This window comes from Seriola aureovittata, chromosome 4, assembly GCF_021018895.1.
Source record: "Seriola aureovittata isolate HTS-2021-v1 ecotype China chromosome 4, ASM2101889v1, whole genome shotgun sequence".
Lineage (NCBI taxonomy): Eukaryota > Metazoa > Chordata > Actinopteri > Carangiformes > Carangidae > Seriola > Seriola aureovittata.
The window spans coordinates 25,241,673-25,268,716 of record NC_079367.1 but is presented as its reverse complement, the minus strand read 5'-3'; the positions used below and the strand labels follow the sequence as shown (position 1 = coordinate 25,268,716).

The 27,044-nt window shown below is 39.7% G+C and overlaps 1 long non-coding RNA gene across 3 annotated transcripts in view; it reads right to left on the bottom strand.

Moving 5' to 3' along the window:
• LOC130167201 (uncharacterized) overlaps positions 1-27,044 on the bottom strand; it is a 95,617-nt gene that overhangs the window by 27,126 nt on the left and 41,447 nt on the right. For 2 of the 3 annotated variants that reach the window (XR_008827248.1, XR_008827249.1), the window contains exon 3: positions 2,869-2,927. The exons of the other annotated variant lie outside the window; for it this stretch is intronic. This is a non-coding gene — a long non-coding RNA (uncharacterized LOC130167201). The remainder of the gene's footprint in view (positions 1-2,868; positions 2,928-27,044) is intronic. 3 annotated transcript variants of the gene reach the window in all.

Genomic DNA, 27,044 nt, shown 5'->3' with positions numbered 1-27,044 from the left:
TTACTGCAGGACTGGTGTATTACGCTACATCAGTTTTAGCTAGATGTTCCTAATAAACTGACAACTGAGTGTATATTGGTAATTATCAGTTGTATGCACAGGCTGGTTGATTTCGGTGCTGTCCTCACCTGTGAACTGAAACACCTGGCAGCACCCAGAGCTCTCTGCTCCTTTTAGCGACTTTCACTGATTCAGTAGTTGTTTACATGCTGTTCAGATCAGCTAGTTACTTTAGCTTTGATCAACAGATGAACTTGTTCATCAGAGTGCGGTGCTGTTGTAACTTCAGTGTGGAGGATTGTGAAGGTTTATTACAACTTTGGCGATGTCTGCTGTCTTACCTTGGACACACAGCTGCGCTCGTTAACCGGAGCCGCTCGTTAACCGCAGCTGCTCTGGTCTGTGTCCATCTGTGTACACAGCAGCCTTCAACGTGATAGGCTATTACTTGTGACGTGTAACCAATCAGATTGTGCTTTGGGCGGGACACTGCTTCAGACCACAGAGTGCTGACTACAAACCAGAGACAGGCGGCTGCATAGGAGCCAAAGTAGTGCATTTTTAAATCAATTTACTTTATCGGGTTTCTCTGTTAAAAAAATTAACGATACCGATTACCGAATTTTACCAGTCGATCCCTTCCTGTTACCTGTCCTGTTGTGTACAGACAAGAATAAATAATTTGGCTGAATAAAGGAAAGGAAATGTGTCAATCAAGCTTTTAACAGATAAAACAATTTTGCAATTTTCCTAATCAACCATAACTAAAACACCTTATAGAGTGATTTATCAACTGCACTCACAATCTGCTTAAAATAGTCTTCCAATGAATTTCCGTATCTGACATTAACAGCAATGTCTCCCAAAACTTTTGGCTTGAGAAACTTTAAGTTGCAAATGTCTTTGAATAATGAGCAGTTTAACCAGCTGGTTTGTGTTCTTAGATTGCTCAATATATTTATATGAATCATCTAAAACTAAGCACAAGACAAAATACCCTTAAATGAAAAAAAAAAAAAAAAAGTTTCAATTTTGTTTTTGTCCCACTAATTATCTTGTGATTCTTTCAGATTTATCTTGCAACCACGGCTGCGAGGAAATCCCTGTGGTGTGTAAACTTCAATCCCAATTGAGGATTAACAGACTGGTTTTCGTGTAGGATGTATGGTCTTTACTATCAAGCTAAGCCCTCATCAAGCAGTGTAACTCACTTGGTAAAAACTGCAGAAGAAGTGAGATCTAACAGCACAGATCAGGAAAAAGGCTAACATACTGTAGAGTCTTTGAGCTTCTTACAATTTTTAAATAATTTTAATCATCTTATTTATTTTCCATTTCACTTTTTATATTCCTTACATTTGAGTGCTCATCCCCTTCTTTTCTTGTCAGGTTGTTTATTGTATCTACTGAAGCTGAATGGTCATATTCTATGTGTTTACATTCAGTGCTCTAAATATTGACCATTTAATTTGACCCAGGAGTCTCTTTGATAAGAACTTCTTCATAAAAGGCTGTAATGGACGCTGAGTATTCACTTTATTAGGTACACCTTAAAGTGATAGTTTCGGTTATTTGACGTGGTGTTGTGTGTGATACTTATGCACAGTCAGTGTATTACTGGCAGTACAGTCGCCTTCAGCACGCTCCCATTTCGGAGAAGAAACCGGGAGCACGGGCACAGAAGCTGAGTAATGAGCTGCTGTGGACTTGACCATCTTCAAAAACGTGTTTTATTTCCACTGAAAAAAATTCCCACAGAAAACAACTAATGTGTATGTAAAGTGTATGCTTTATTTTGAATATTTTCACCGCTTTATTTTGCCATCAACAGACCTAAATGTAGGTGCACTTGTGCGTAGGAATGTGGTAGCTCTACAGTTGAAAAAATGTAGTTCCAAATGAAGGGGCTGTTTCATGGCAAGATAGAGCACTGAAAATATTTAAAATAAAGTGCACACATAAACTGGTATTAGCTTTTTTCTTTGATTATGTTTTTAAGCTGCTAAAATACTTTTTTTGCTGTACCCGTCCACAGCAGCTCATCACTCAGCTTCTGTGCCAGTGCTCCTGGCCGCTTAAACTGGCAGCACACTGATCTGAATCTGCTGCAGGTAATACACTGACTATAGATAACTACCTCACCCAACCCCACGTCAAATATCCCAAACTATCACTTTAAGCCAGAATGACAGGCATGATGGGTCTAACATCACCCCACATGGCTATCATGCCATCAGTCACTGAGGCCCCTCATTTTGCCTCTGACCAATGTTTAACTGCAAAGTGGAGATGACTGAGAAACTCTAAGGTCTATGGCCGAAACATTGCTTCAATAAATAAATCAGGGCTGAGTGTGGGGAGTTCATCACCTCTTTCTGAGATGACTTCATCTCAACTCTTAACAAGCTGTGCATTATAATACATTTACAGCCCTCTTTACATTTTGCATCTTCAACTCAGGTTCGACATGTGCAAAAGGAAATTCTAATAACAGCTTAACTTGGCATCAGTGTCTTTAATGTTGATGTGGAGATAGCTTTGGATGAAAAGCGAAAGGTAATTTGCATTTATCACTGCATTGCAAAGTTCCTCACTAATGATAATTAATTCCAGATATTTATAGTGCAGGGAACTGAATCCTTTTCAAATGCAGTCAAATTCCTGAGGCAATCACGCTTAGGTACAGCTGGGGATTTATTTACTCTTCTTCCATAATTCAGCTGACATATGAAACCAAATTAGAAAAATTAATTTAAGATGAAGTTGAAGATGAAAGTCAAGTATGTTTTTTCTATGAGACTCCAGGTCCTGTTTTAGTGATTACACAGAGTCATTGATTAGGCTTTGCAAATTAACTTTTGCACATACCTCAGCAAAAGAATTCACACATCACTTCCGCTGAACAAGCCAGTTTGAGAAAGGTAGGGCTGTGAAGGAAAAGAAATTATGTCAGACGAGGCTGAGAAACCTTTTCAACATCTATTTCTAGAAGAAAAAAAAAAGTAATGTGATGAGAAACGTCTTCATTTTCAGTCCCGTTGGAAACGCGCTCCAGTATTAACGTGTCTCACGTTTTTTTCTCACACAGAAAAACACACTCCCAATCACTAGATCATCCCGGTTTCCTCTCACTTCACCTTCTCTGTCAGGCTTTCACACTAATCCAAATGTGAATGGGATATTTCTGGCATGAAACCAATGGACAACCAAAGAATCAGTGTTATTAGTAATAGATTGTACATGAGTAACACAAGTACACAATGCAGAAGAACTGGAGTAAAAAAAAATAATTTTTCAATGTCATTGGCCTTGTCGAACAATTTAGTTCATTATAATGCAGTTGTGGGATGTTCACCTCACTCTGACTTTCTGCTCGACGATGGCAAGTCAACCTTTCAGCCAAGAGCCCTGCTAAACAATGCTTCCCTAATCATTAAAGTGGCTAAGCCTGGAGATGAGCTCATTGGGTATAACGCACCCATCACAGTAATCACTACTGACAGGACATGCAGCTGCTAATGATCTTCTCTTAATCACACTTAATCAGGTAATAATGATTTTGAGGTGAGAGATGAAGTGCTTGCTCTTTGCTTTTGCCATGGAGAGGCCTTGTTTCACTTGACTGGTTTGGGTATCAGCAAGGGGGGGGGGGGGGGCACCTCCATATGCTGCACTTCTCCTGACTCACAGGGCCACTCGCTGGGATTGGAGCGAGGAGGGGTTTGTGAATAAGGTCCTAGAGATTATAAAGGACCTCTGGGAGACGGGGCAGCGGTAGAGGTTTCCTGTGCTGGCTGCAGAGAATAAAATATTACAATGACCTTTTCACAGTTTGGCAATAAGATTGTACAATTAAATAAAGCACATTTATATACACACCAGTACGAGCCGATTGAATTTCAGCCTGGCCGATTATCAGATCCAATAATCAGCATTTTTACGATGATCGGAATTGTTTTTTTCAACCAATTTCCAGTGAAAATACGGCCACAGCGCCATCTGACTGGTATGAATGTCACAAGTAACAGTCTATCAACGCTGAGAGATCCTGTGTGCACAGGCAGGCACAGACTGGAGCTGTGTGTCGAAGGTGAGGCAGCAGATATTGGCAAAGTTGCAATAAACTTGACAATCCCCTATCCTGAAGTGGCAAAAACTCCACAACCTTATGAACAAGTTCATTAGTTGATCCAAGACTCACCGTGCAACAGGGAGCAGGAGAGTGAGGGAGAGAGAGAATCGTTAACTGCTAAGCTTAAGTAACTAGCAGTTCTGAATGGAGTGTAAACAAGTGTGGAACTAGCGAGAAAGTTGCTACAAGATGGAGAGCGCTTGAGCAGCACTAGTGTAAGTTTCGATCTGCAGGGGGTAATTAGCTGGTGAAAAGCTCGGTCCACACTGCCTGTGTTGCGTGTGCGGTTGTGGAACGGCTTGGTTTTCACTTCAGCGCCCATCTTAACAGGTCAGAGCTGCCACACAGCCTGCAGTGTCACGCCTCGAGGCTGTGGCACATCATCGACAGCTTCAGTTGCACAAAACTACACTTTTCACTATAGTTTCTGTGTCCAGGCCGAATCTGAAAATGTGACAGACATTTTAGGAGCTGAATGTGGAGACAGCAGCTGTGGAGGCCACATGAACTATAGTCATAGCAGAAACCCAATGTAGGCTGAAATATTATGTCAATAATTTAACAGATGAGATATTGGATATTTTACTGGTGCTCTTACTCTCACTGTGTGTGCGTGTGTGTGTGTGTGTGTGTGTTGCTCTGTATAAGGGTAAATAAGGTTAATAAGGTTTGTAATGAAAAGAAACCAAACATTTGATTATTGATGGCCATTATCCAAGGTGAACTCAATGTAGAAAGATAGAGCTGGCAGTAGCAGCGCCGCCGCTGACCTGCACAAGACATGCCGGCAGCGTGGAGACATACACACACATGCATGCGAGCCGCAGCAGTTCAGTGACCCATGTCATGTGTCCCTGATGTGACAGAAACTCTGGCAAATGGAAACGAAACCATACAGCCACTGCAACAAGTCACACATCTTACTCCAGCAGAAGTGAAATTCATTTTGACATTGTCTCTACTGTAAATGCAACACAGTGGTTTCTGTCTAGTGACGCATTTGGACAGTTTTAAAAGCAGAAGGAATTTTGACTGAGGCATTTCCATTTCCAAATGCACAAAAAAAGCAATCCCTCTGTGCAACTCTCTGTGCTTACAACCATACTCATGTAAGGCAAAAGGCATAATGTTACCAGACCTACCTGTTGTCCCAAGTTCTGCAAAATACTAGACATTTAGTCGAGGTTATAGTTTCTCTATGTTAAATCAAGCCATGGTTATACAAGTGAAGTGCAGTGAAAATAACAACCACCACTCTGACCTCCACACTTTGACACTCAATGTTCTATTTCAATATCAGGCAATTTTTCTTATTGTAATAGTGTCCAACCTTCCATCTATTTTGTAAATCTATTATTTCCATTCAGGTTCATGGGGATCTGGAGTCTATCTGGAGCATGCACTGAGCGTCAGGCAGGACAGTTTGGTGGTTCATCATCATAGTGCTGAATCAGAGACAAACAAGCAGAGCCAAGCTCACACCTACAGGAAATTTACAGGATCCAATTATGGACAAAAGTCTTTATGTATGATTTCTCCAGGTGCTCATGTTTACTCCCACACTAAAAACACTGAGGCTCCATATAGACTGGACCAGAGCTAAAACTGTCATACTGTAACCACTGAGCCACTAACGTGCTCTTTACAGATCTGAGGTGGGGACAATGTTTTCACCATATATTTATGAATAAGAGCAAAAACAACATCTGATTGTTCTTTTGCATTTAAGGCAAGCCTATATTCATTTTGCTGAACAGTGGCTACTATGGCAACAAGTATGGAACAATGGCAAAGCTGACAAAGAGACAAATTTACAGTTACATTTATTAAAACAAAGAGTGTGTTTACTTCCGTTTAAAACCATTGAAATGTTTCTCTATGATATGCCAAGACTGTATGGACCAATCCCCTCATGTACAACTGAAACAGCCCCACAACACTGCACCATTCACCGCTGCTTGAGTAACATTTGGGAAAAAAAACCCAACCTTTTATATGAAACTGCTCAGCCCTTCTAAACAATGATATTTGTGACCTGTTTTTCTTTTTTAAGATCTTCAGTAGAGCCTGATAACAAAGTGCAGGGTAGGGAAGACAGGAAATACTAAGAGACATTGTTGATTTTGGTCTTGTCATGGGAGTTGTTTAAAAGAGCGGTGTGTAGGATTTAGTAGAATCTACCCCCTCCTTCACCCCTCACTTTCCAATCGTGTAAAAACTTACTGCAGCCTTCAGGTAACATAAAAACAGTAAAAGCCCTCGCTAGTTGGTCCATTCTGCGCTACTGTTGTAGATATGAAGTGCTCTTTCTAAGCTGACAAAAACACTTAGTTTCAAGTCATTATACACTGGGCCTGTTAAAAACATATTTATTAATATTATATTCCATTTCAGCCAGCAGAACCCTACACACTGGTCCTTTAAATAATCTTATATACTGAGAATATTACACTTACTTTGATGAGACTGTGCTGGTCGCATATACCTGACAGAGGGAATCTCTGCTCACCAAATAAAATCCCAACTCCTCTTCCCACTCTGTGATAAAAGTGTTAAAGGCTCTTGGATTTGCCCACTCTCATTGGTCACACAGCCTGCCAGTGAACCGTGGCCTTTACTAATTGTAAACTCAATGAAGCATTCTTAAACAGATGCTGGTGGAACGGCTCCATTAGGCCTTACAGACGGCTGTCACCCACATATCAAAGCCATGAAAAGTCAAACTGTCATTATCACGCGGCTCAAACCACATCTATCCACCCGCCAATTTAATTCTTATTAAATGCACATTATAAGTGGAGATGGATGGTCTTGGTCGAGTGGAGTTACTGCTTTGGAAAGACTTTTGGTAGGACACACACTCGCAGGACTCGGCAGTAACACAACACTTTTTAAACTGAAGACCATAAAGTATTTATAAGCAGAAACATAAAGCTCATAATGTTGCTAGTGATGAATATTTACAGCTGTGGGATGAGATTTGAATGGATTTAATAGATAAAAGGTGGTCCAGAATGTGTGCAGACCCTCTGTGGAGAGTGACTGTGCAGGGAAAACAAAGCCGTGTCAGTCCTCTATTGCTCTGCCAGCTTGAGTGAGAGCAACTGCAGCTGACACAACAATTAGGCTTTGGGCTGTGTGATGCAGAGGTTATACCAAGTGACTCCCAGACCACAGTCCCTTATCTCTATGCAGCTTTATTTTTTATAAATGAGGGATTAATTATTGCCTCCAAAAAAAAAGACGAGGAAGCTGCATTCAGAAGATAAATCTACTGTAGTTGTTGCCCCCCTGAGGGTCTCGTGGAAAAATAAAAAAAGAGTTGGGGATGGCGTAGGACGGTTTAGTAAAGCAGGAAAGTAAATAAAAAAGCAAAACACAATTTAACTCTCATTTTTTTCTTTAATTAGGAAAACCAAATAGAAACAATTACTGCTGCAAATTTCCCAACTCGAGAGTGATGAATGTTTTCGCTGTTGTTTATGTTTAAATGATTAATTGATACGCTTTATAATATAATTAGCATGCAATTATCATTTTCAGCCATCCAAAAGAAATCAAACTGATAATAAACTGTTATGTTTACAATGTCCGGGAGAATTTGTGCTTCACCATCATGTCTTTCTCCTGTCCTGTTTGCATTTCCTCGTACTGCATAAACCCTGAGTTACCTTTAAAAGGCCTTTTCATGATCTACCGTGCCAATAGCATTTCAAACAATCATGTGATTGTGACAAGGTGCGTGGCAATTCTCCCATGTGTGTGTAACAACAAGCCAGCTGCTCCTCAGGGATATTACCGCAGACAATCTTCCTTGAATATTCATCAGGCACCATCGCTGGCACAAGTGTCTGCGCACACACACACACACACACACACACACACACACACACACACACACAGATGATCATCATACAACAATGTTCCTCTGATCAAAGAGAGCTCATTATCTGCCCGTCGTGCTGCAGAGTTCTGCTGAAATAACCAATCAGTTGAGGCTTTCAGGGTTCGGTTCTCTTTCTGCCTGTCTCAGCACACCATCTCCTTTCGCTGGCAAAACTTGAAGCGAGGCACGTTTGATTCCCCTTCCTCTCACCAAATGTTGATTCGAGAGTCTGTTCAGAGAGGGGCCTTTGATTGCATTAACGATAAATGAGAAAGTGTGTCTGATTTATCTCTAGTGTACTTTGTGAGTCTGCTGCGATGAAGATTTCTGTCTGATAATCAGCCCCTTGAAACGAGTGGTCAAATCATTCCTCAAGATGTCCCATTTGATATGCGTGGGTTGGCATTAATGCATACGAGATGACTGTCAATTTCTGAGAAGTGAGAATGAGATTTGACCCAGATTATCCACTTTTGCAACTGCCTGAATTACAGCGATAATCACAGATGAGATTTGTCAATTGACCTCCACTCTTGTCAGACAGACCTGAGGCAGATCTGCTAATGATAACACCCACAGGGAGAATTTTGTGCAAAAGTGTGATTTGTGAATTGTTTTTTTTTTTTCTTCTGCCATTTCAGTGACACACAGAGAGAGAGCAGTTTAGTGCTGCTTTGTTTCCATATTCAGTAGTTGAGATTCTGGTTGAAAGAGGATTAAAATAAAAGTTGCCGGATGAGGTCAAGATCTATCATCATGTCATGTGACATCTCATGTCTCGTTTAAAGGATATTGTAATAAATTGCGGAGAAAGGAATTTCATTTCTTCTTTCTGGAAATAAAAGTAATGGTATTTTGATGCACAATAAGACAAAAAGTCAAAAAGAGGATTTTGAGGTTTGATCAGTTTAGGTAAAAGTATGTGATTTCTAGCAGAAGTATCAAAAGTAAAAAGACACATGATAAAGAATGGGACCTTTTTAAGAATGTTAGTTATTTACAGTATTCACAGTTAGCATTACACTTAAGGAAATGTATTTTACCTTTCACTTCACCAGGATACCAATTTATACTTGAGGGTCTGGAGCCTATTTCGACTTACACTGGGTGAGATGTGGTATGAGGTATTCCATTCACGCTCACATTCACAACTGCAAGCAGTTTAGAGCTGCCAATTAACTTCACCTGGATTGTGCCAAAAAAACAAAAAAAACAAAGACAGTGTCGACATGGGGAGCATGCATACTCCACACATTGTCTCCACCAACTGCACAAGGAAAGCAAGCAGCTGCAGTCCACTTCCTTGTCTATACTGGATGCACCCTGCAGTTTAATCCACAAACATATTGATAATGCTCACAGCCCGAAACGCAATCAATGCAGTCATGAGGGCAAAACAACTTGGGCTGAAGTGACAAATGAAATGCTAGTATGCTATTAAACAGCCTGAGGAGCTATATTAGTAAAAATTAAAGTGCATCTTTTCTGACTGATGGGTGTGAAATGGACAACTGAAAAAAAGCATTAGGTAGAAGCAGGTGTTCAAAGCCTTCAAGTTCACAATACATGCTATCTAAAATCTTACTATAAGGTCTGTAATTATAGTTGTTGTTTTTTTTGTTTTTTTTTACATTAATTATGCATTAGAACTAGAGATTGAGGAAGAGGCTATATGAATGTGTCAAGTCAATAATTACAGATCATGAAGGAGGATAAAAGAGGAAAAACTTTAAAGGCTATTTGTAAGTTTTCTCTGCCACCTACCAATTTAAAAGGGGCTAGCTGGTTAGCATGCTAACTTCAGTAGAAGAAGTGAAAGAAATAGAAGAGAGAGTTAACACTGGCGTTGCTTTCCACCACTGGATGTTAATGAGAAAAGGAATGAAGGTTGATGCTGAACCCGCAATGCCTCTTCTAGACTGGTAAGTAAAAAGCTATTAATGCTAACGTTGACTACGTAGCAATAGCAAAACTCCCAAATAGCTCCTTTAAGTAAATAACCTGCTGAAAAATGCATCTGGTCAGAGAAACTTAGTCGCCTGTGCTCTGAACACCAGGTAAAACATATTGCTGATGTTTATTTGTCTGCTTCCTCTTTAATTTAGTTGATACTAATCAGCTCCTGCTATCTGGATGTAAAGGTTACAAATAACCACATGTACAGGAAAGAGAGAGAGAGATTTAGAGTGACGTTTCATGCACATGCACAGGTTCAGCAGTGAGATAAGAAGCTTAGGAGCACAGGATAACACAGACTAAGATATTCACAAACATCTGAGTGTGCATGAGGTTCTGACACTTTCATCATTTTCACAGGTTCTGCACGTTTCTGAGCAGCAGCGGGGCCTAATCCTACATAAACATCGATCTGGTGTTTAACATTACTGCAGGCTTTTTTGGCTACTCTTGACTGATCTTACTCCGCTTGAAACAGCAGACTTTTTATTATTGTTTATTTGCCTTAATTTGCTGTTATTTTCCCAGTCCAGTCAACTAATGGTTTTCAGCATTCTCCCAGAAGCAGATCCCTCCTAGGGTGTTTCAAAGTAATTTGGTTCCACCTGAGAAGACACACATGCTTTCTCAAATGCAGAATCAATATTAATCGACTTTGGCTAGATGTAGATGTTGCAGCCTGGAGATAATATTTTAGGTAGGTTGAGGTGTTTGGACAGTGTTGTTGTGGTCACTGTCAGGGTTATTGATGACCTTGAGAGGGTCTTTTTCTCTATGTTTGTGTCTTGTTCATTTTCTCATTCCCCTCCAAGAAATTCCCGCCGCCGCTCCATCATTCTGAAAATTTCCTCTCAGTTTCTTTGTCTTCAGGCCCATATCAATAACCTGAGAAGGACTGAACAAATGCAAGACACGCTGTGGCTCATATTCAGCATTTTCAAGGGTCACGTTAGGATCTTGTAGATAGAATATCGATCAGAAATGATGCTTTGATTACAAGTTAACTGCTGCTCGAATGACTTCTTCCCCTAATCAATCTTTAAAGACTGTGTGGACGTGTTGATGGGGTATCTTACAGAATCCACTGCTCAGTGAAGTGACACATTTCCCGGCTACTTGACTGTATCTGCAAATTGCATTTTTTAAAAATGTATTATCAGTGCTGTAGAAAAGAATTTGTAACTGTGTCATGTGGTGTGCAATTTTACTCTTGACTGCCTCAGATCAAATATTTAAACTTTTAAAGAGCTAAGAAATAACAATTTAGAATTGTTATAATTGAACTATTGAGATTAAAATTAAATTAAATCTCATTATCAATTTAATCATTTTGAGTTTTCCTACAGGAAGTTTAAGACTGCAGTATTTCAGATCAAAGGATTTCCATATCATGGCTAAACTTAAAATGTATATAACTGTCTGTAAGTATCTTTGTACGTATCTGGAATATCTCTTTCTGTTTTAACTGAATTTGTGATGAACTATTTCTCATTCAGAAATATATGCAGTGGAACTGTGTCAATGTTGAGCCTCGGCTCTGATCTCAGACCAGCACAGTTAAGGTCATGGTCCTGAAATAAAATTCAATTCCTCCCCCTCAGTTCTGCTATTGACTTTTTGTTATTTTGGGTGGTCACACTGGATCTATAACATTGTTGGCTGCATTTTTCTAATTCCTGAGGATAAATTGCTGAACACAAATGACACAGTGTGATAGATAGAAGCCTCAGATTTTAAGATTTTCTTTCCAGCTACTGAAACATCATCAGTAGACATTAGGTTTGGCTTCTTTTTTTTTTTTTTTTTTTGTCCCTACAGAGGCAAAAAGGAAAGGCTTCTTTATGGACTTGGGATTTTTGCGCAGAGTGTTCAAAAACGATCAATGTTCGGCTCAGGAAGAAATTCATCATCTGACAGCAGCTTCAGCGGCTTCAACAGCTCACAGCGCTGTGCAGCCAAACGAGATGTTGTGTTTTGTGTAACAGGCGGGCGTGACCTGTCTTCTTCTATTCTCAGGAACCTCACACAATTGATCTTTCTTACATGGTCACTCTCATCCCTCTTTTTCCTGGAAACTATTGATGGTCATCCTGGGAAATGTAGGACTTCACTAACCCAGGGAATCGGTTAATACGGCTTCTCATTACAAAATAGATGACTTAATTGAAATTAACTTGATGAAATGTAATCTTCTCACCATATTCTCAGGTGGATTTCTCCCCCCCCCCCTTTCCTTCCTTAAGGGCACCTTTGTGGAAACGTTAAGAAGTAAATAAAGCTTTCACTCACTCACTTTCATTCTCAGCCTGCAGCAAATGTGAAATGATGATCTTCTGGTTACAAGCCCACATTTCTAACCTTTAGACCTGAGATTTCTAGGATTTGTGAACTGGCAGGATTTTTTTTCTATTTAGCATATCACATAGCCTGGAGCAACACTTCCAGCTAACAAACCACAAAGAGAGTTAAAAATTCTGGAGAAATTTAGGCTTTCAATTGCCTCCTGGCAAATTTATTGTCTCATAGAGGCTACTTTAGAAGAAAACATCAGCTAATAAATGATGAAATTATCAAGGCTAATGTCCATTCCCTTCATTGCTTATTGTATGTTAGCCTACAAACTGATGTTACTCGCACTTCTTATTTCAACACTACACTAATCGCTGCATTAATTTGTTCCGTACGTTCACCCACCAGTCATTTAATCCAAAAACACAAACAAATCAATTAAAGCTTCTTTTTAACTTCAAACTTTCTGTTGGTAACTAATCTAATATTTTAATGTTTCTAAGAGATTACAGCTGTTGCCGTGGTGCCACATGTTTTCAGGGGCGGAAACTGTTGATTGATGAGACTGATCCATTCACAGGCCTCTCAGTACACCCAGCACATATAGACAGTTGAGGTTAGACTCCCGTCACTCAGCAGTTCCACTTCCATTACTTATTCAACACTCCAGCATTTGGCTGGTGCAACAGAGAGGGGGATGAACACAATTAATGAAGCTATCTCTTCAGGATTAAGCAGTGCAGCACACACTGCTTTCACCACAGACGCCAGCACCTTAAATGGATTCCCGCTGTATAATGTTCCAGCATCCTCAAAACTCAGCTCATGTTATCTCAGAGGAAGAATGTCTGGAGGATATACAGTTTCTTCTGCCCTTCAGGCTAAGCTTATTTCTCTGCATTTGTTTCAAGATGACTCAGTCAGCACATAACGCCGAGCCGTCGCAGGACACTCAGAATTGGTGGGGTAGAAACTCGCCGATATTGCAACAATCACAGGAATGTATGAGTTAGGTGAGATGTAGCCCTGTGTTCACGCTGTTGGTGTGAGATAAGACAAGGCCAATTTCATATTTCTACCCTGTCGACAGCGGCTGGCGAGTTTTCTTCGTGCTGTACGGTTTGGCTATTGCTCATGTGTCAGATGTGGATTCCACTTGGCAAGATTCACAAACTTACACTTCACTTTCATTTATGTCTGGTTGCTTTGCAAAACTCTGCTTTATAAACTGCTAGAATATTGATATCGACATCTTTCAAAACTTCTATTGAGAAGAACACTCAGAAAAAGTATGACAAGATCAGTTATGTAGGAAAGAATCTGTACGTACAACATGTTTAGAAACTGAGGACTTCAGGCACATCGATACCCAGGATGTGTTATTTTGTCATGCTTGTCATCTCCATCTGTCTACATGTCAAACTTTGATGGGCAGTGTCACTATGTTCCCACGTAGATAAATGATAACAACCATTGAGAACTTCATCTGATTATGTTATATGTTACCATATATTTTTTACTTTTCTCTTATTATTTATCTTCTTCAATGACTTCATCATCCTTTGTCTTTTATTTTCTGTTTTACTTTTGTCTTGTGGTTTGTTGATATGAAGAGTTTCCATCCTATTTTCAGTTTAATGCACATTAGTGACAAAATGTGAGATAATAGTGAGAAGTGTCGGCACGAAACACAAACATAATAAGTTTACAATGTTGTAAAACATAGAAAGGATGAAATGTGCATTAAGTCACACTTTCTTTTGATTTTCTGGAAATTGAAATTTTATATTTATATATATATATATATATATATATATATACACATTTTTATAGACTTTATTGGGAAGAGGACTTGACTATTGGCTTTACACATTAAAATGATAGTTCGGGTGATGATGGTTAGTATATTGGATTGTTTCAGTGTGCATTTTATAAAAGTGTCTAAAACACCTTTTGTTCTGCTGGCCCCCGTCCACAGTAGCTCATTGCTCTGCTAGTGTGCTATGTTCCCTGCTGAGTCTCGTAACCGGCAGCGCAGTGATCTGAATCTACTGCAGGTAATACACTGATTATGCATGACTACCTCACACAACCCCATGTCAAATAACCTGAACTGTCCCTTTAAGTGCTGACCATCCCAAAGACCCCACTGCTGTAAGTGTAAGCACAATAATAATAGGAATTGCAAAAGCAATCTTTTTCCTTTAAATATTTTATCCGACCTGATTAAAAACCAATATGTTTATAACAGTGCTGAAGTGGTAACACAAACTGTGATTACACATGAATGATGAAAATGAAGCATTGTTTTAACACTAAATAAGGAAATGGTTGGTTTTAAATGTTTGTTTAAAAGTGTGGGCCAATGCATGAACAAATATATATTCATTTTATTTGCCAACAGTCACTATTTCACAGTCTGTTGTTGTATTCGACAGAGTAGCTAATTAGTCCTCAGAGAGGTCCAGCTCCCTTTTAAATAAAATTAAAATTTTAACATGAGACATGGAAATAGACTCATTTGGATGGCTGCTCTGTAATGGACCCTGAAACATGCCATTAGTCCAAAATCATGTTTAATTCTCATAAAATCAGTAAAAGTACCAAACTGATAAAACAATGTTAAGTGTGTCTTCTGAGCAGTTAAGGAGGGCATCAGGTCTCCAGGGGCCAAAAAACAGAACATCAGGGTTAAATGTACTAAACTGTAAATTACACTGAATCCTATTTCAATGCAAATGAATGCGATGCATTTTTCTCACTTTTGCATCACACACAGCAGTCTAGTTAAACCCATGTAACAGCTCGTCTCTTAAAAGCAGAGAGAAAAGATCAGCTTCAACACCTGCAAATAATCTTAACAACCCCACACAGCAGATGGGTTAAGCATTTGATTTCCATCTATAATTACCTCCAGGGTGACAGTTGCCAATCCTCTGTGTATTGTAAATATAATCTTTGTAAGCATGTTTGCGTGGATTCTCCTTCCCGTCAGAGAGGCTTTTGAGAGTGCTCCACACACCTGTCTTTGAAAACTTGTCACAGAGCTCGGCAGCAACAGTGTTTTCCCAGCTCAGTGACAAGAAAAGAAATCATTTCACATTTGATTTAGTATTTATGAGCGCATCCTTTATTTATTTATTTTGATCAGTACGTCCCTTTTCATGCTGCCATCGTTTTGTATGTCAGAGATCCTCAAATCGCATCTCTGGTAGACATTACACTGTAGGTCTCCAGTCCTAGCTGATACTCAGGAAGTCACGAGTGTAGTCGGTGAAATCTCAAATGCAGCTGCAAACTGGAGCAAAATGTTATCGCATTCCCTCCATCGTAAGCTCCATTGTTGTATTCATCAAGGATGGAAAATTACCCCCATTGTGGTTAAATGTAATGGAAATGGGAAAACCAATCTATAGCTGTTGTGTCCTTCAGCTCTGCCTCAGCACAAATAGCTAAATCTCAGCAGACACCGTGAGTCTTCAGCGGACAGCACCGATTACATGTATGACAGAGCAGGTAATGGACATGCATGGTGTTTAACTTCTTCTATGGATGCCTGCGAGCTGTTGTGTTTGTTGATTGTATTTCTAATGAGAAACACATTCCCCTCAAGAGAGGTGGAGCTGGCCGAGACAATACTCACTGAAGCGGACCACATCCCTGCCATTCACTCGTGCGGTGAGATAAGCCTCCGAGTGTTGTGATTGGTGATGTGGACGCCAGCAGGAGATCTCCAGGATTACCACGTCTCTCTGTCTTCTCTTTGAGCTGACCCAGCGGGACCCCGGCAAAATGGTTTGATCCTAAACCCCGCACCCCTCATCACGGCTGGTCAGTCCGTGTTACGGCCTGACCTCCGAGCAGAATCTCAGCGGTACAGTGGGACGTGCGGTAAAGCTGCTGGGAAGTGCAAGGACAGGGCCTGAATTACGGTTGAAACAGCGAGAGCCAAACGTATTATTTTCAACACTGGCGCTCGTGGTTTTGTTCTCCAGGATACACAAAACATGGAGGCATTTCAGTATTTCTGGCACATATCGAAACCTGCAGAGATGCAGTCAGAATTGATCCCTTGCAAAGCTTTAAAAGGCATGATTTATTTATGATATGACAAACTTATCTGAGCAAACTTTTCCAAGAGGCTTCATAACAACTACAAGGCACAAAGGATTAGAGAAGTATACAATCACAACTCATTGTCAGGTGCTCATCTAATTCTATGTTATTTCTGGCAAGAGAGCCGAACAAAGTGTCTATTTATTAAGACAGAAGACAAATCACAATAAGCAGATAGAGGGGGAATGATCTCTTCAGCTTCACAGGAAATCACTAAATGAGTTCCTTTAGAGACAAGTGCGCTTGTTTGGGGAGTTCAGAACAAATGAGCTGCAAGTGCTCCTCCAAAAAAATCAGTCAAGATGCTCCACCACATTCACATCCAGTCCTCTATAATCATACCTTTAAAGCCATTATGTGTATATTGTTTATGTGACTAGAAGCTTTCAGATTGTTCTGATGGCGGGCTTTGTTTGAACAAAAACCGAGACGATCCTGGTGAAAACTGGTGTAGCATGTTTGTGGTTTTTAGCCCGTCTAACCCTACATTTGCACTCCTTGCAACTGGTGAATTTCATCTGTGTCGAATTTTATGAAATTACACTGCGACTGATTTTTTGTGTTGATTAATCTGACGATTACTTTTGATTATCTTAACGGTAAGTTGTGATAATTTTAGTTAACTTTTTGTCAATGCGGAAAAATGTCAAAAAGGGCCCAGGGTAAATATCTAGTTCTATCAACCCAACAATCCAAAAATATAGAATTTACAATGAATCAAAACAATTGTTAAATTATCATAATTTTTTTTCCTTTATCAAACATGTCATCCTCTTTGAGTTATGGTGGCTATGCCTATTAGTGTGTCAGGCTGCAGCTAACAATGATTTCCATTGTCATTCAATTTGATTATTTGTAGATTTGTATATTAATCATTTGGCCAATTAAATGACACAAAAAGCACCAATAACAATCATCTTCAAATGTCTTTTTTTGGTCTGACCGACAACCCAATACCCAAAAACAAATCATTTTCAATGACAGAAAACAGCAAATCTTCACACTGGAAAAGCTTTAAGCAGAGAATGTTTGATACTTCTCCTTCTTCTCCAAATAATCAACAATTATCCATTATCAAAATAGCTGCTGATTAATTTTCTGTTGATTAACTTATTGATTAATCAATCCAGTTCTAGAATGCACCTTCTGGAGACCAGATCATTGTCTTTACCTTTTCTTAAGGAAAAAAATAAACATTACAGTGCTGTGATCCCATATGACTGAAGGATGTGCAAGGTATTTGAAGGAGCAATATCCCAACATACATCTCTTTCTCTTCTGTGCGAGCCACTGTGAGGTGTAGATTGAAGCTCTGTTGCTGCTGCGTGTCGTCTATTAGCTGAAAAATATCCACCGATCGCACATTCCTGCTGCATGAATGATACTCTCCGACAACCGGAGGATCACACATTCATCTAAAGGCAATATCGAACTGATTCTACACCTTATTATTCAGACCCCAGCGGTTTGGGGCCGACATGAGATCTTTTTTTTTTTTTTTTTTTAAAGATGTTTGATTTTTTTTTTGGGGCCCATTCTGACTTGCTTGATGTAGTCTGAAGCATTTCATGAGGGCTGGACCACAGATTGACCAGTAAATGGAGAGTTTTGCTTATAGCTCAGCTCTGTCTTTACAACCTGATATAAAGTCGGCAACAGACGCCCCTAACGTCTGCTCAATCTCGCACTTCTTTTTATCATCGCTCGTGAATAAGTCCCAGAGATGTTTGAAGTCCTTCACTTGAGGCAGCGACTCCCCCTTTACTACTTGTGGATGATGCTGCTCATTCGGTTTAATTTGACCTCCGGTGAGCTCCGATGTGCACCGGAGCAATTTCAAGCTTCAGTGTAAGATGAAGATCAGCACCTCCAAGTCAGAGAGCGTGTTGCTCAGACCTCTGTGTGGAGGAGTGTTATTAAAAGCAGCTGCTCTGGTTAACAATACCAATTCTGTCTAAGTGCATCCTTTCAGCACATAAAAAAAGATTTTGCATTCATGTCACACAGTGGATTATATTATCACTGCATTCTGAAAACAAGGCAAAACTCTTCATTAATCTGAACCTGACACTGCAACTGATGTTATCATTTTAGCAGTTATTTAAAATGTTCAGTCTATAAAATTTCAAAAGACCGTGAAAAATGCCCATCCTAATTTCCCACAGCCAAAGCTGATGTCATCAAATTGCTTGTTTTGTTCAACCAACTGTCAAATATCCAAATACAATTGAATTAATAACATAAATCAGAGAAAATAAGCAAATCCCCATATTTGAAAAGCTGGAACCAGAGAATGTTTGTCAGCTTTGTTTAATTAAAGACTTCTATCAAGATTGTTGTTGATTCATTTTCTGCAGATCTACTGGTTGATTTATCACCACATTAGGTTATGCATTACAGCAGACTGAATCGGATTGGTTAGTCTTTATTGTGTCGGAGGGGCAATTTGGTTTGTAGACAGCAGTCAACACAACCAATACACATCATAAGTCACATTTCAAAAAATACATTAATCAATTACAATGATACAGTAGATGTTGTCATAATAAAGTTGCAACGAGCTACAGAAGCACCAAGAGTCCATCAGAACTCTGTTAAAGCATGTGTGCAATGGCAGCACGGCCTACAGCTTGTTTAACAACCCACCAGCTGAGGGAACAAATGATCTCAGCTATCTGTTTGATTTGACCCTCCCAGGGAAAGTGGATCTCCTCCCTGAGATTAGAAGTCAAGATGCTACATGAAGAGGGGGTTGAGGGTCCAGGATGGCCTTTGCCCTCTGACTGAGTCTTACTTGATAAATATGGCCAATAGTCTTTTAGCAAAGTTTAGCAATCTTTCACAAATCACTGGAAAAGTTAAAAGTGAATCAATAAAAGATGAGAGAAACATTTTGAAGATCAGGTATAACTGATCCCCAGTTACACCGCTCATATAAACCGCATGCACTGAACAGTCTAAGCACACTGCATTCCTGTTTGTCCGGTGTCAAGGACTGAATGGCAGCTACCTTTTTACAGTTTAATAGCAGAAAAAAAGGGGAGGTGTTGATATAAAACTACAGATACAGTCCTTCCTCCATTCACTTGGTTCAAAGAACCCTGGTGTAATTTTTGATAGCCACTTACCCTTTGAGCAGCGTAACAGAAATATCATTTTTTATCAATCAGTTTTTAGTAATTAAGAAACATCTCCAAGATACACATGCTCAACGTTTCTGACACAAGACAATTCATACATGCTTTTATATCCTCACGCCCGGACACCTGTAGCTCTGTCTTTACCTGCTTAAACTCCATCTCCTACGGTTGCACAATTACAACTTATCCAGAACATCGACCCCCTTTTAGCATCACAGGACTTGTTGCCCATTAAGCTGAGCATACATTTTTAAGTTTTATTAATTGCCTACAAGGACATCCAAGGTTTGGCTCCAGAGTATGTTAAACGCCTTACAGCTGACACAGGGCTCTACAATCAGCTGATCAAACACTTCTAGCTGTCCCATCAACCACAAGGGGAACACCCTTCCTCTCAGTGTGAGATCAGCAGACTCCACAGCTGCTTGTAAGTGCATCCTTAAGACTCGACTTCACAAGAAGGCCTATGTTTAACAATGCTTTCCTTCTCTATTATTACACCACTTTTGTATTTTCTCATTTTATTTAATTTATTTCGTTTTATTGTGATTACAAATCTAAATTGTGCTTGTTTTAGTACCATCTGTATTTTTATATGCACTAACACATATTTTGCATTTTTATCTGTTTTGAATTCAGTTTGGTCTTTCATTAGCAATCTGTCCACTTTATACGAGATTATGTTTTATATTTGCATCTTATTTGTCTATATATGTTCTATTTGCTTATTTTGTATTGCACTAGCACTTCCATTTGTTTACGTATGGGGTCACTGCTGTTTCATATATGTTTTAAATATATAATATACATATTTTATATTCTAAACTTTGTATGTGTTACAGGGAGGCTCACATGGGGTATGATATTTTAATGTTTTACTATGTGAATCCTTTGACTTGGAAAGGACTTTGCGCTTGAAAATGTTTAAAAAAAGATTACTATATTGGCTTACTGTCTCCACAGCTATTCCGTTGATAAAAGTGGGTGCCATGACAGGAGGATTTGGGCGAAAGTCGATAGAAAGTTGGCGTAGAAATTCTCTTTTGTCTTAGAGACATTGAGTTGCAAGTTTGAGTCATCACCTCATTTGGTGAATCTGTTCTAGGCTGGGACGATGACCCACCTCATGGTCCTGTAAGGGGCTGACAATCATCAAATCATCTGCAAACCTGATTATGAACCTTGACTCACTAAAATCATGGGAATCAAATCTCAAATAAAAGTGGTTTAACTCTTCTGCCAGCACGGAGACAGACTTATCAGGGTTATACACCCCTTTTTTTCTAGTCCTGGGGTTCCCAGCATAGATTTTACGCCCATCCAGGTGGAGTGAGAATTGTCATTCTTAAATTCATGCTCTACCTTGAATTTTATCACTCTGATCTTCTTCTGCTGTCTGCGATTTGAATACATTTGATTTGACTTCAGTTGAGTTTGGCCGGTTTTATTTCCTTTTTCACCAACTTTTGAGCATCGCTTTCTTGATGAATGTCACTCTAGTGGAAATCTATCTTATTCTGATTGAGAATATTCCTGGAGGAATTACTAAACCAGGGCTTATTATTTGGATAATACAATGTAGATGTCTTCCTGGGAATTATCATTTGCTCACAAAAAGTAATATAACCCAATACAGTGAAAGCCAGTTCATCTGAGTCAGTCAAGAATCTTAAAAACATCCCAGTTGGTACCGAGAAAACAGCCATTCAGTTCACTGATAAAAAATAACCTGTCCACACAGACCACAGATCAACCTTTCTGTTGATAGACTGGGGCTACCATGATGCAGTTGTAGTCAGAAAAGCCTAGTGGCACCATTACATAAGATTTACAGGCTGTCTTTATTGTGCCATAGCACAAATCCAACACTTTACTATATCTCGCTGGACAGCTGACACACCGGTCGTTATGACCAATGGGCTTCTTAAATGTGCAGTATGTGCAGAACTTTTGTCTCCCACTTTTGACAATTAGAGTAATTACACAAAGAAAGTTCCACAGTTTCAAGACAATAATCCTTTATTTAGGTGGAGTAAATGTAATAGTTGTGTGGCCTATTCCAAATATTTTGCAAATGCCAAGAGCAGCAAGGTGACATCTGTGTCTGCCCTCAGTCCTTTCTTTACTTTCAGTGCTCTCCATTGAAGAAAAGCCACACCAGTAGAAATCTGTCCTTGCCGTCAATCACTTTCTTTTTCAAACTGTAATCCTTACACTGAATGCTGAGTTTCTTTATTATCTGGAGCATCAGATACTTTTCTTGGACGCTTCCTTGGTTTTTCCACCATAGGTTGCTCTTATCTTCAGCTCTGGCAAACTTGCCAGTTGATATAAAACACATCACAACTGGTGCGCAGCGCGGGAAGGTCGCTACAGACACCAGATTTAAAACTCAAGTATACTGTGGAATATGGACAGATTTACCTGGCACTGACAGGCATAATCAGCATTGCGTGAATTTGTTTGGCAAGTGCTTGAATGTAACTGATGTTTTTTTTATATGTAAAAGTCTCGTACTCCAGCTACAGGTGTTTAAACCACAGAGTATAAAATGCTGGGTATCTGGGGAAATGCTATGCAAACGGTGCCCATGTTTAATGATGATGGATGTTGCATCTAACATACTTGCTCTATGAAGAATATAAACCACTCTCATAAACAATGAATTTCTTGTGGCAAGGAGAACGGGCGCAGTGAAATACATAAAAGTTGAATGCGAGGGCTGCAAATAGATTATACCAACATGAGTTAACATAAAAGCACACGCCCCCTCCCTGGAAGTGGACATGGTGGTCACGGACATGATAAAAGCATACTCCATTATCTTTGCTGTAGTTGGCATGTGTTGGACTCAGCTTTGAGCCAAATCACAGTTCATAGTCCGCAATATGATCTTCACAATCTGCACAAACACTTTTACCTGTTCAATTACAAATTCACAGAGTTTTAAAAGCTCATCTGACAACTCGACACCCCTAGTATCAAGAGCCCTTTTATAACTTATTTTTCCTGATTCTCATCAGTCCCTTACTTGTTTGTCTCCACTGTCTCTGCATGTGCTGCTGTGTGCACTACAGGTTTCTCCCCACTGTTGCCTCCTATGGTGATTGGATATCTGATTTTTGAAGTCCCAGGATTTTAAAAGAAATCCAGGTATTTTGTACAGTGGATATAAATTTAAACAGTGCCTGTGGGCTTGGCTGTTTGAGACATATCCATACTCTGAACTTTTGTGCCACCAGGGTTAAGGAAATTGCCTTCTAAAAGTAAGCTCTTAAATGATACATTTTAGAGTTCTTTTTTTTTTCGTTTTTATTCCCCAAGGTCACGATTTAGCCTTTGAGACATAGTGGAAAGGTGAATTATATTAAGCAGGTGTCACAGCAGAGTGTTCATAATAATTTGGTGGGGACCGTATAGGTCAGTGCTATACTTAAGTTTTGCCATGAAAAGCCAATTTGTGGAGGAACATCACTGCATTAAATCAGGTGTGTAATTGTGCAGTTGTCTGTCAAAATGTATATGTATGTGTGTGTATGTGTGTGTGTGTGTGTGTGTGTGTCACTACCTATGTTTTTTTCTCTTTGTGTCCCCCCTCCAGCCCCCTCCCACCCAAGCAAGCAGCTTCAGGGAAACTTTGTTTTGACAACCATTTCAATTCCTGCTGTAGAAAGCTACCACCTAAGCTGAACAGCCCTTTTGTACAGGTGCTGTCCAAGCTCATTGAAATACTGCCTTTGAACTTCAATGCTTTTTTTTTCCTCTCTGCTGCACATCACGCACGGCTTTTGTGTGAAAACACACTTCGACAGTCCAGTGGAAGTGCTTTGGTAATGTGTGCTCCTCTGCACGTGGTTCATTGTTGTCATAATTAAAATGTCTGTTGCACTTTGTTCAAATGCTGCAACTGTTCCTCTTTTCTCATGTCAAACATGAATCAAAAGAGAAGCAAACAACAGGATCTACTTCCAAGTGGGGATGGAGCATTAATGCAAATTGTGCGATTTTGAATGAGCAGTTAACAAAACTGATAATTTATCATTTGTGCTCTCCAGCTCGTTGACTGACATCCAGCCATAATCAGGCAGCTGAGTTATAAATATTGCTGTTGGTGACTTCCATACATAACCAAGTAGCTAACACTGTTCTCAGACCACAGACTGTCTAGACATGGACATGGCATCTGTGACAGCACCAACAGGTTTCTGGAGGGATTTGGAATCCTGGATTTGGGTTTAGTGTTCGCTGCTGTCTTGGCATTTCTGAGAGCCAGAGAGAAAACATTAGAACCATTTGTTCCAGGGTTAGATGATATGATAATATATACAGTCTCCTGCTGAGACGGTTTGTTGATTAGCTGACTTGGAGATGAACAGAAAATTATTCATGGCCTTTTTTGACAATTGAATATCACTCATATCATTTTATTGTCAATTTCCAATCAAAAATGTCAACCAGTCTCTGTTTCTGGCTTTGTAAACTAAATATCCTTGGATTACAGACCGGTTACATATACCGATATTTGAAGGACATTTACATTATATTCTGTCACTTTATAGACGAAATTATATCTGGTTACTCAAGAACAATGGGGAAACTTATCAATAAGGAAATATTAATTTGTTGCAGCCCTAATAAATAAATCAGAAAACATAAGTTTGTCTAACACTAGTAGTTTTGCCATAGGATTTATAGCTTGGTTGCCCTCAAATATTTCTGGTTGTTATAGGTCATTGTGAGAAAGGTTGGAAACCATCAAGCAGGGCTGTTTCATGGCATTGTTGGGAAAACCTTCATGTCAGGTATTCATGTTCCTTGATACACATTTTGGTCTGGACAGCATTTTATATAGCGCTTCTCTTACAGCGCTTTCCAATGTATGGGTCATTCACCCATTCATACACATTAACACACTGACAGCGCAGCACCAGGAGCAGTTAGGAGTACAAAAGGCACTTCGACACACTCATTGGCTGAGTCATATAATTGGGAACCATTGATTACTAGACAACTGCTCTGCCTCCAGAGCCTCTCCACACCATACCCATGAACACAGAAAATATAGCATATCATTGTACTATTGATACCACAATATAAAATTACAACTCCAGCCCCTGCCCGAGTTGGTCAAAGGAGGAGGAGTCTGGTTAAAGTTGACTGTGATACCCTGCGACACCTATCAATCATGCAAACACAAATTACATTTGTTTTTGAGGCTCATTATATCCCTAATGGAAAAATTCTTCTCAAATATTGCCACCAAATAGAACATTAGAGGAAAAAGCAACTGAGCCTCTATCTCACTGTGAAAAAATATATTAACTTTGAATTTCTGGAGAGGAGATAGAGAATTATTCATCTGACGTCAATACAGTTTTCTCGGAGTCAGCATCTCATAGCCATTAGAAGAAATGCAGCTGCAGTTGTCACTAGGCTCAGACAGCCAAATCAAAAGTTGTCCCCCCCCCCCCCCAATTCTTTTCTGAACTTCGAGGTTGATTCTCACCGCTGTAATTTACGAGCAACACGACAAGATTGGACAGTTTAATGATTTGCTGTCATTGCAACATTGATTGACATGAATGATGCAAGAGTGTGTTTGCTGAACGAAGGGCGCCTCTTCTGACCAACAACTGCATGCTGCAATAGGAAGGTAACATTAGAGCTTCACCGCTGCTAATGCTGCTTTTGTGATGGTCGTTTCTAGTTGGAGTGCAGTGAGGGGAGGTGAAACACTCTTCATTTACCAAAGACATCTGCTCTCTTCCTGGCTCTCCTCTGTGTTTCAGTGAGTCATTAGTGGTCAGACAGGGTTGCACATCTGAATTACATTTCACCACCTGTGGTTTAAATGAGATCTGAAAAGTTTCAAATGCTTTTGCTTCTTATCTCCAGCTGAGCTTTTGGTCTGAACATAGTCTAAGCTCTTCATATTGTAAGAGTATTTTCCTATTTGTTAACATAACAAAAACAAACCAAAATATTAAAAGGAGCTATTTGTACGTTTTGGCTATTGCTACATAGCCAACGCTAGCATTAATAGCTGTTTACTTACCTTTACTTGTTTTGTGTCGAAGTTAGCATGCTAACCAGCTAGCCCCAGCCCAGTCAGACCGCCTCCTAACTTTCTGATACTCACTGTAGTGTCCAGTGTGGCTTGAAAAAGTAGTGCTACGTATTATAACCTCTTGTCTTGTAAACACAATGATGGCTGAATCTCTCACCCAAGACTGGTAGGTAAACAGCTGTTAAGGCTAACACTGGCTATGTAGCAATAGAAAAACTTTGCTCCTTTAAAGTATGAAACATGATAGTGTACAAAAGTGTACAATGTATACTTAAGGTCCACTTACTGTCTTATTCCAGACATTTCAACTACATTTCATCATCTTTCTGAGGAGATGGAGTTTTCTTAGTTCGACAAGGAGATCTTTTTCTAACTCTTCTACCTTTTTTAACCTTGAGTGAACATTTATGCTCAAGCAATGCTTGCTTGCACCCCGAAAGAGTTTCACTAATTCTAAAGAATTAAAGGCATGAATGATTTTTAAGAAGTTGTCCATTAGCCACTAATGAGCTGAATCACATCAATTAGCTGCAATAAATACAGTGTATATCAAGTCCAAGTAAAAGAGCACTGAGTTACTGGTTTCTGAACCTTTATAGCATTTTCTTTTCTCAGAAAATTTAAACACTGCTACTAATATCAATACTATTGCCACTGATACAATGGCTGTAAAGAATGAAAGAGACAGATGGAGAGAGACTGCAGATTCAGTCAGGCTCTGCTGCTATAGTAACAGGGGCCAAAGACCTTTCCTTTATGGATAAAAACTGGCCCATGCTTCAAAAAAATGAGTTTACTTACTATCTGACAATACAAGTCCAAAAAATCAACAATGTTTAAGAATAGAGCCGGAGCCATGGGGACACATCCCACTCACCGCTCCAGGCTTTTGTTACACAATGGACTCTGGGTATGCTCAAGTGTGAGAATGATATGCCTTCACTGGGATACTAAAACAGTCACATGAATGGCACTGGACACTTTGAAATCTCAGTTTTGTTTTGCCTTTATGATTTGGCGACTGGGGATGAAAAGAAAATACAACATTTCAGTGAAGGTTGCGTAGATTCAGCTCCATATGGTATGATTATTTTGAAGAATACAAAGACTGACTGGCTGCAGCATACACTGCAGATAATATTGACCATTATACTGAGCGGACCTCCCCAAGGACAAATCACCTCCTCCCTGTAGAGTGGCAAATGGAAAGTGCTTTAAACTGTTTTCATTTCAACACGGTGGAAGTGCCCTCATGGGATCCAGAGCTGGAGGGCTGAAGGCAGAAGGACTGCATGATTAGGCTGGGGATCTGATAGAAGGTCAGCATCTGCGGTAGGCCAGAGACGAACACAGATGCTATCAGTATCAGTCTGGAGAGCAGTGATAGTCCTCCAAGACTGTGATGTACGCAGTGACAATACTGTCACTCCTCCCTCCTCCAGCCGTCCCACCGGAAGA